This window comes from Cynocephalus volans, chromosome 17, assembly GCF_027409185.1.
Source record: "Cynocephalus volans isolate mCynVol1 chromosome 17, mCynVol1.pri, whole genome shotgun sequence".
Classification (NCBI taxonomy): Eukaryota; Metazoa; Chordata; class Mammalia; order Dermoptera; family Cynocephalidae; genus Cynocephalus; species Cynocephalus volans.
Genome location: NC_084476.1, coordinates 8,293,834 through 8,303,354, shown reverse-complemented (window position 1 = coordinate 8,303,354; position 9,521 = coordinate 8,293,834). Strand labels below are relative to the sequence as shown.

General features: G+C 48.0%; 1 pseudogene; it reads left to right on the top strand.

Annotated features, from left to right (window-relative positions):
* Positions 1–3,250: 3,250 nt before the first annotated feature.
* Positions 3,251–3,582, top strand: LOC134366203 (large ribosomal subunit protein eL33-like; annotated as a pseudogene).
* The last annotated feature ends 5,939 nt before the right edge of the window (positions 3,583–9,521 follow it).

The window sequence follows — 9,521 nt, the reverse complement described above, 5'->3', positions numbered from 1 at the left end:
ATAATAAACCTAGCTAAACTATCATTAAAGAGTTATAGCAAAAGGAAAACATTTCCAAGCATACTAACACCAAGAATTTTTCATCCCCAAACTCTTGCTGAAAAAATTCCTAAGAGATATTCTCTGCCAAGAAGAAATATAAATCGAAAGGGAAGTAGTATCAAAACAGAATAGTGAACAAATAATTTAGTGAATGATACTGGTAAATCTAGTTATTACCTTAGAATATAGATTTGGCTACTCTGGCAGAGATCCAAAATACCAGCAGTTCACAAAGACAGAATTTTGTTTCTCTCTAAGTAACAGTCTGGGCGTGAGTAGCTCATATAGCAGCTCCAAGCTGCTGGGGACCCAGGCTCCTTCTGTTTTGTTGCTTCATGATCCCTGTGGTGTTGCTCTTCCCCCAGAGTCCAAGATGGCCCACGACTGCATCCACCTCCCCATCAGCAGACACAGGGAACGGGCAGGGCACACTGTTTCCTTTTACTTAATTCCATAGACCACAGCCAGCTCTGAGAGAGGCTGGGAAATGTTAGTCATTTTCAAGACCACCACAAGTCCAGATAATAAATTCTATTTCTTTTCAAGACAAAGAGAATGGATACTGGGCGAAAACCAGCAACTCTGCCACAACCATCGACTGGAAAAACTGTATAATCATAACTAAATTTTTTACATTTAAAGAGTATACAGTAATTAAATCAAGAAGGAAAAGTATCTAGGCAAAAAAGCCTGGAATAGAGAGGTGTATTGAAGCAACCATGTGTGCGGTTCACAACAGGACACACTCACTTGGTGGCAAGTGTCTGCAAAAGAGTGAAATTTCCATCTAAAGCAAAGAGGTTTCATCTAGAACATAGTAAAAAGACTAAGACTTCCCCAAAGATGGAAGATGTACAAGTGATAATGTTAAGAATTAGACTGAAGTGCAAAGATATTTCATATCAGACTCAGTAGATATGCTACAATCCTATTTATTAGCTACCTGTGAAAAACAAAAAAGGTGTAAGTCAAGTTCAGACCAAAAAAAAAAAAGGCTTATTTTTCAGGACTTTTATTTCCAGACTTACTATAATGCTACAGTAATCAAGACAAAGGGATGTTGGCCTAAGAACAAATAGGTTAATGGAACAGAACAGAGAATACAGAAATAGACCCATACACTATGTTTTAAAAAGTCAGCTTCAAACAATAACAACAGTAAAAACTATAGCTTTGAAAATTAAAAAGCACACTCCTGTCTCACAGGTTCAAGAGGAAATTGTTGTAGGAACGTTTCTTTCTTAGTCCTGACGTTTCCTTCCACGTGAGGGAGCTGGATTTGTGTAACACTCCCAGCCTCTCTCTTCCCCTTTACAGGCTCTGCCCCCAGGAGGAGGAGTGACTTACCTGATTGGTGAATGTGGAGAAGATAGAATGGGCCAGCTTAACGCACCAACTCCCTTTCTCTCCTTGGGACTGAGCTGCCACAGGCAGTGGCCATTCTCTGCACCCACACCCACACCCACCCCCGCATCAGGGTGACTAGGAGTTAAGTCTGCCGGACCCCCACTTTCTGTATTAGGAAACCCATTTGGCTGTCACACCTACCCTCAACCTCCAACCTGATCTTTGTCGGTTGTTTTTTTAAAAAAGATGATTTTTTTTGTCCCCCACTGTTGACTCTGTCTTATCTCTCAGTTCAGAATCCAGGAGGAGAAAGGGAAGTTATTTACTGAGCCCCCTCAAAGACATTGACAGCAATCCCAATGGGAATTATAAATGGGAGTGTGGAAAAGAAATAAATCCAAAACAAGATTTGTAGAATACAACCAAAATGACATTTATAGAGAAATAGTTTTCAGTGCATTTACTCAAACACGAGAATGACTTAAACATATGAGGGTACTTCAAAAAGCTCGTGGAGGGCCGAGCCCGTGGCGCACTTGGTAGGGTGCTGCGCTGGGAGCGCAGCGATCCTCCCGCCGCGGGTTCGGATCCTATATAGGACTGACCGGTGCACTCACTGGCTGAGTGCCGGTCACAAAAAAAAAAAAAAAAAGCTCGTGGAAAAATAATATGAATCTTTCCATGAACTTTTGGAAGTACCTTCGTACATGAATAAAACCTTCAACTAACTAAAGAATCTTACAAAACAACAGGGGGAGGAAGTAAACAGTAAAGATAAGAGCGTGGATGAAAAGGAAATCGACAATTACAAAAATGATTAACAAGCCAAAAGCTGGTTCTTCAAAAAGGCAAATAAAATAGACAAGCATCTAGCAAGATTAATCAAGGAAAAGAGGAACAAAGGCCAAATATCTAATACTAAGAATGAAAGGACATTCATTCATTCATTCATTCGTTCATTCATTCATTCATTTCATTCTTAATACTAAGGATGAAAGAGCATTGTTTGAGAATCTGGTCATTGTGCTCTTGTCCATAGGAGCATATTAAAATGGGGTTTTTAAATCTGAGGACAAACATTTGTTACTTTTACTATTAGGTTGCTTTCACACTTACTGAAAACTAACCTTTGCACAAGATGCATCTTGAGTAGCTTATTAATCTTCTAATCTGTTAACTTATATTTAAGGTTAAGAGGCTTAATATGAAAAGAATGGTGAACTTTGAAATGGCATAGTGCACTTTAAAATTCCCACCCATGGGCCGGCCTGTGGCTCACTCGGGAGGGTGCGGTGCTGAAAATTCCCACCCATTCCCACCTTATCAACATGTGTTTGAGTAACTTAAGTGGGAAATGATTTGAATGTCCAGACTTTTGTAGACACTTCCCTTTTGGCCCTTCCACTGTTGTGGTTTGAATCTCAAATTTAAGAGTTTTTTTTTTTTTTTTTTTTTTTAAAAAAGATGACTGGTAAGGGGATCTCAACCCTTGGCTTGGTGTTGTCAGCACCACGCTCAGCCAGTGAGCAAACCGGCCATCCCTATACAGGATCCGAACCCGTGGCCTTGGTGTTATCAGCACCGCACTCTACCGAGTGAGCCATGGGCCGGCCTAAATTTAAGAGTTTTTGAGAACAAAACAAAAAGAATGAAAAGAGGAAGAAGCTACAGATACACTAGAAATTTTAAATGAAATTATAAATGAAATATATAGAAATATATAGAAATTTTAAATGAATTATAAATGAAATATAGAAAAATATAAATGATCAAAGTCTACTCAAAAAGAAGAAAAAACCTCTCTTTCCACCGTCTTGGAGCCTGTGGAGGCCTGCTGGGAACAGGACTTCTAAAAGGCAATATGCCCGGAAGGCTGCGGTCCAAAGCCACTTTTGCTGGCTATAAGCGGGGTCTCCGAAACCAAAGGGAGCACACAGCTCTTCTTAAAATTGAAGGTGTTTATGCCTGAAATGAAACTGAATTTTACTTGGGCAAGAGATGTGCTTATGTGTACAAAGCAAAGAACAGCACAGTGACTCCTGGCGGCAAACCAAACAAAACCAGAGTAATCTGGGGAAGGTAACTCGTGCCCATGGAAATAGTGGCATGGTTTGTGCCAAGGTCCGAAACAAACTTCCTGCTAAGGCAATTGGACACAGAATCTGTGTGATGCTGTACCCCTCAAGGATTTAAACTAAAGGATTTAAATGAAAAGTAAATAATAAATTAAAGTGGATTTTTGTTCTTGTAAAAAAATAAAATTTAAAAAAAATAGAAGAAAAAACCTAAATAAAATCAACGGCCAGTTTAGAAAATAAATCAGTGTTTAATAAATCACCTCTCTCCACTCTCCACCTTCCCAAAGAAACCCCATATTGGAGAGGAATGATGGTCCTCAGAGGTGGAAAGAAGCAGGCGGGAACAGCTAGAGAACTGGAGCCATTTGAGTCTTATGTCCCAGTCCTCACAGAGGTCTGCTCCATTCCTGCCCTTGTCACTGTTTGGTTTCACTTGTGAGCTCATAAATGCCTCTTTCCCTTAAGCAAATTCAGCTTGGTGTCTGTCATTTGTGTAACCCAAATACAAGCAGGGGTACCACATGTCCCGGCCATTTTCAAGAAATCATGTAGGAGTGTCACAAGGTCTCATACAGTTCTAAGACTCCCCTTTGCATTTATGCTTTCTCAAAATTCCACGTTGTAGCCACTGATAAAAACAAACTTCCTTCTCTAGCTGCTTCTCACCCACCTCCATAGGATCTCTTGCGACCAGCTGGTCCTATCTACATCTTCCTTTCCTTGTGCCACATTGGCCCAGTCCTGGGTGGGAGGCTTCTGGTTCTGCCTGCTGTTCTGCTCTAGGATGTTGAAAGGATCTCAGACCTCCTTGCCAGCCACCCAACCCCTATCCCTCCCAGTGCCCTGAGGAAATGCTGGTGAGGAATTTCAGGTAACTAACGTTTGCCTCCCCATTGTACTGGAACTTAAGACCCCTGATTTTTTCTCTGCCTCTCAGAGTTCTTGGGAGGATTCAGTGCCAGGTACTCAGCCCTGCCTGACACATAGCAGGGCCTTGCTCAGTATATGGAACATCACCTTCATCCTCCACCCCAGCGCCAACACAGAACTTGGCCAAGCAGTACTTCCTTCAGGGGCACCTCTCTTCTAGTGGAAGGCAGAGAGGAGGAACTCTAGACCACTGGACAAGGGACTCCAGAGGGTTCCTGAATGTTAGAGTTTAAAGGGACTTCAGGGACCTACTCACTCTTTAAATAAGTGGAAAGAGAAGGACTCACACTTCAGAAGTGACTAACCAGGCTACTGCTCGACCTAGAACTTTTCTTCTGGAAGAGTCTGGCATACATGGTCCCTTTTAGCAAGTTCCCAGCATGGAAGGAAGCAATAGGACAGAGACTGGACAAGACCTGAGGGTCTATTTGGAGTGGGTGCCCTCGAGCAGAGAGACTCCCCAGCCGTCCTACACGTCACCAAGAGAATACCTGATTATTTTCTAACACTCTAGTGTCATGTATTCATCTTTCAAGAACAATGAAGGCAGGTGTTAAGCCATAATCAGTAAACCAGTAGTCAGTTGAATGTGCTGCAGTAAATACATTTTCAGTCAATGATAACTATTTAATTGGGGCTTTATTAATGAATGTTCACAGTGCATTTGAGATGCTTGGATGAACGGGCCGGTGAAAGAGACAAGCACTGTTATTCTATGAGCAGTGGTATTTTAAGGCATTCGTAATCGTAGGTGTGATAGATCCCAGAAGATTAATTCACTGAAAGTGAGCTTTCAAATCAGTGCCCTTGTTTGACCCCACCTCTCTCCACAACCCTTCCTCCTTCCAGAAACATTCTGGGCTTGATATAACCACTGTGGTGTGAATAAGGCTCGCGGACTCATGACATTTGGTTCTTAAACTGAGAACTAGACCTTGGCCTGGGAGTTCCACGCGGGCAGGTATGGGTCTCTTGTTCATGGTGACACCCGACCAGTGGTAGAGACTGCCTGGCACCAACGAGGGGCCTAATAATGTTAGTAGAATGGAGGAGTGAACATTAGCCTCACTCAATCAGAGTGAGGTCCTGGTGTCTGCGTGTTAGGGTCACAGATTTTGCTTTGGCTTCTTCAGCTGAGACTCTCTTGCTTCGCACAGGCTGCAGTAAGTTGCAGAATTCTTTTATAGCCCTAACAGTAATAAACTTTCCCACTGAGCAAACGCCACTGTGCACTGTGCCGAGAGCTACTGGTGTTGTCCCCATAAGTCCTCCCCGCCAAGCCCCATGAGCGCGATCTTCCTGCTACTCTATCCCCATTTGACAGCTGGGCAAACTGAGGTTGGGGATGTAACTGGCACAATGACTCACATAGCCAGGAAGTGGAAAAACAGAATTTAAGCCAAAATCTACCAGCTCTTTACCTCCTCACTGGGCGACCTCTACTCGGCTTGCCAGGGCCTGAGTTCCCCGAGGGCAGGAGCTGTTTCTGGTTCAGTCCAGGCTCCCTCCAGGGCCAAGTGCAAGGCCCAGAACCCGGCTGGTATCTAGTTGGCATGGAACGAATACGGTGTCTACTGACAGAACCAGGTCAGTAGAGCAGAGACAGAGACAGACAGACAGGGAGAGAAGAAAAGAAAGAGAAAGAAAGAAAAACAGGAGACGGAGGCCCCCAGGGTTGACAGGTGTGTGGTCCGAAGCCCTTCAAAGTCTGCTGCAAAGTCTGCCACCGCACCCCATCCGGGATTCCGGACCCACAGGCGGTAATAGGGAGCCGCAGATGGTGTGGGAGCCAGGGGGAGATGCAGTGCAGAGGGGCAGAGGGACACCGGTCACACCACGCGCCGCGCGCCGCAGGCACCAGCCTAACCCCCAAGAGCTGGGCGGACGGGAGAAGCACGGGGAGGGGTCGGGGGCAGGTGCAGGTGGCAGCGCCGCCCCGAGTCAGAGCCCGCGCCCCCGTCCGCTTAGCCCGCTGCAGGGCCTGGCTGGGGGCGAGGGACGGCCAGCGGCGAGGGCGGGCGCAGGGATTCGGGGACGCGGGGTCCTTTCCGCAGGCCTTCTGGGGCAGAGGACAGCGGCGGGGCGCTGGGGGCCGCGGGGGGCGTGCGCCGTGGCACTTTGTGCAAATGTGACCTGTCGGCGCGCCCCGCCTCCGCCAGGACCCCGCTCCCGGCTGCCAGGAAGGCGGCGGCGAGAGCGACAGCGACAGCGTGCGACAGCCCGGCCGGCCGCGTCCGCTCCCGTCCGCTCCCCGCGCGCTCCGGCTTCCCCGCCAGGATCGAGCCTCTCCGGCGCGCCCCCGCCCTCTCCCACTCGCCCCTGCACCCCTCTCTCGCACCCGCCGCCCCTTTTCCTCCTGTGTCCCCGCTCTCTACCCCCGCCTGCCAGGTCGCCCCCTCCTCCCGTCCTTTCCTTCTCCTGGAGAGCGACAAGGACAAGCAAAGGGGTTCGTGCGCCCCACTCCTCGCCAGCCCGTTGGGGGGAGGTTGGGCTCCCCAGTGGCCCTCGTGGTAACCCCTTCCCCACTGTCTCCCCGGGGGTCTCAGGGACACCCCCGTCCCCTGCACAGACCGATCTTGAGCTGGGATGTATGGATGACTTTCGGGGGTGGGGGTGTCCCTGAAATTATATGTCACGTATTGGATGCATTTGTCTGGGGAAAGATCCAAAGGTTTCGGTTTAGTAGGTTTTTCAGTGATTGAGAAAGGTAAAAATCACAGCCCTAGAGCCGCCTCCCATGCAGTTTGCTAATCTAGTCAACACTTACTTGTCGAGGCCTACTGTGTGCAGGTGCATGCTAAGTCCTAGGCGGCCGCCATGAACGCTAGACAAGGAACCCACGGGAGACAAAACTGATCGTTACAGGCGCTCTGGGGCTGGGAAGGAACTGCGGAGAGGTGTGAGAAGAAATGACAGGTGGGACCCGCCAGGGCTGGGGTGTGGGGTGCCTCTGAGGACTTCATAGGTGCGCTGGCACCTACTCAGACTGACCCCCAGCCTTCCCACTTCCAGAACTTACCTTGCCAGTGCGGCGCTTCCCCATTCTGTTCCCGCAACCACAACTCAACTCAAAACCTCAACTCAAACATGCTCGGTGGGGGGGTCCCCCAACTACACCCCACTCTCTGCTCTCACCAAGGCAGTAGCGCTCATGGTGACCCAAAGTTCTCTGTGTTACACGTAGACAGGCTCACATTCTGAGTCTGTTTGTCTTGTAGTAAAGAACAATAGACAGCATTTATTGGCGCTGTGTGACAAGCACCGTGCTAAGCATCTTATGTGCATTATTTTTCATTTATTTATTCACCACTGCAACAAGGAGCCCCTCCTCTTGCCAGGCACCGTGCCAGATGCTGGGGATATACCAGTGGGGAGGCAGACAGGCCCTCGCCCTCATGGAGCTCATGGTCTGGTGGAAAAGACAACAAACAAACAAATGAATAGAGAACTAAGGAGAGCCTGAGAAAAGGGCCAGAAATGAAATAAACAAGGTGATGGCCAGGACAGCAGCCAGGGGCAAGAGGGGGGCTGCTTTGGGTAAGGGTAGTGTCTTAGTCCATTCCTGCTGCTACGACAAAATACCTGAGACTGGATAATTTATAAACAATAGAAATTTATTTCTTGTAATTCTGAAGGCTGCAAAGCCCACGATGAAGCCACCGGCAGATTCAGTGCCGGGTGAGGGCTGTGCCTTCTCGCTGCATCCTGTCAATGGTGGAAAGGATGAATGCTGTGTCCTAACGTGGCAGAGGGGCAGCTAGGGCCAAACAGACTCCTTCAAGCGCTTTTATAAGGGCACTAATCCTATTTGTGAGTGCAGAGCCCTCATTACCTAATTATCTCCTAAAGGCCCTCCCCCGCTTAATACTTTCACATTGGAGATTTTCAACATGGATTTTGGAGGGATTCAAACCTTCAGACCATAACAGGTGGTCAGGGGGCGCTCAAGCTGAGACCTAAAGGATGAGGAGGAGCTGGTCCCTTGAAGAGCCAAGGAAGAACTTCAAGGGCAGAGGGAACAGCCTAAGAAAAATTTCTGTCATTCACACAAAAATATTGTCAGGTGGACACCAGGACTGTGCGCATTTTATAGATTAGGAAACTGAGGCTCAGAAAAGTGAAACTCCCTCTTGGCCAGAGTCACCCCTCTAGGACTGGAACCCAGGCCTCCCCTCCCTTTTCCCCTCCCCCCTGCCCCCACCTCTATTCTGAGGACAGGTTAGCAGGCCCATCATGGGGGCAGCAGTGGAGAGTGCTCAAGTCTGGACCAGGAGAACTGAGTTCTAATCCTACCTCTGCCTCTCCCAAGCAGGATGACCTCGGGCGATTCACCCACCTTCCCTGGGCCTCAGTTTCCCCCTCTGCATCACAAAGATAATAAATAGCATGCCTCTCACAAGGTTGCAGTCCAGCGAGGTCAAGGACATAGAGCAGAGGACTCCACACCCAGAAAGTGCTTAATGGGATCGTAGCTGTCATCAGATCAAATCAAATGCTGTGATAGAAGTGGTTTTTAACCTGGCAAAAATTCGACAGGATTTTTTGTTGCTGTGGGGCATAAACAGGAAGGGCAATGAGAGGTTGCCTCAGCCTTTTGCTAAAAGGCCTGCGGCAACACTGCCCCACGCACCTTCTTCCGGCTTCTCCCCAAGCACCTGGCACCTGGGTATGTCTCAGCAACGCAGCTGTAGCAGGTGCTGTCCGCAGGTCTGCCCATCAGGATGTATGAGGGGGAGATTCTGTTTATTCGGCCCTTTCCTCAGCAAGAAATTACTGAGCCTCTTCTGTGCTCCTGGGCTGGGGTGCAAGGGAGATGAGGGGCAAGAAATGCCCAAATTCTGAGCCTGGAAGGAAGAAGAATCACACAGCTGGTTCATTACCAGCGTACACTTGGGAGACAAGCAGACCTTGGATTTGCTGTCTGGACCCTCTGTGGCCGACTTCTAACCTCTCATCTGTAAAATGGGAGTGATAACGGACTTTCTTCATGGTTGATCCTTTTGTAAAGCCTCAGCCAGCTCCTGGCCCCGGTTAGGGACCTGCTCTGCAGGTGAGCCATGATTGTTGTGATTTTCCTGCCCTGGGAGGTTGGGAAGACGGGGTGGAGGTGGCAACATTTGAGCT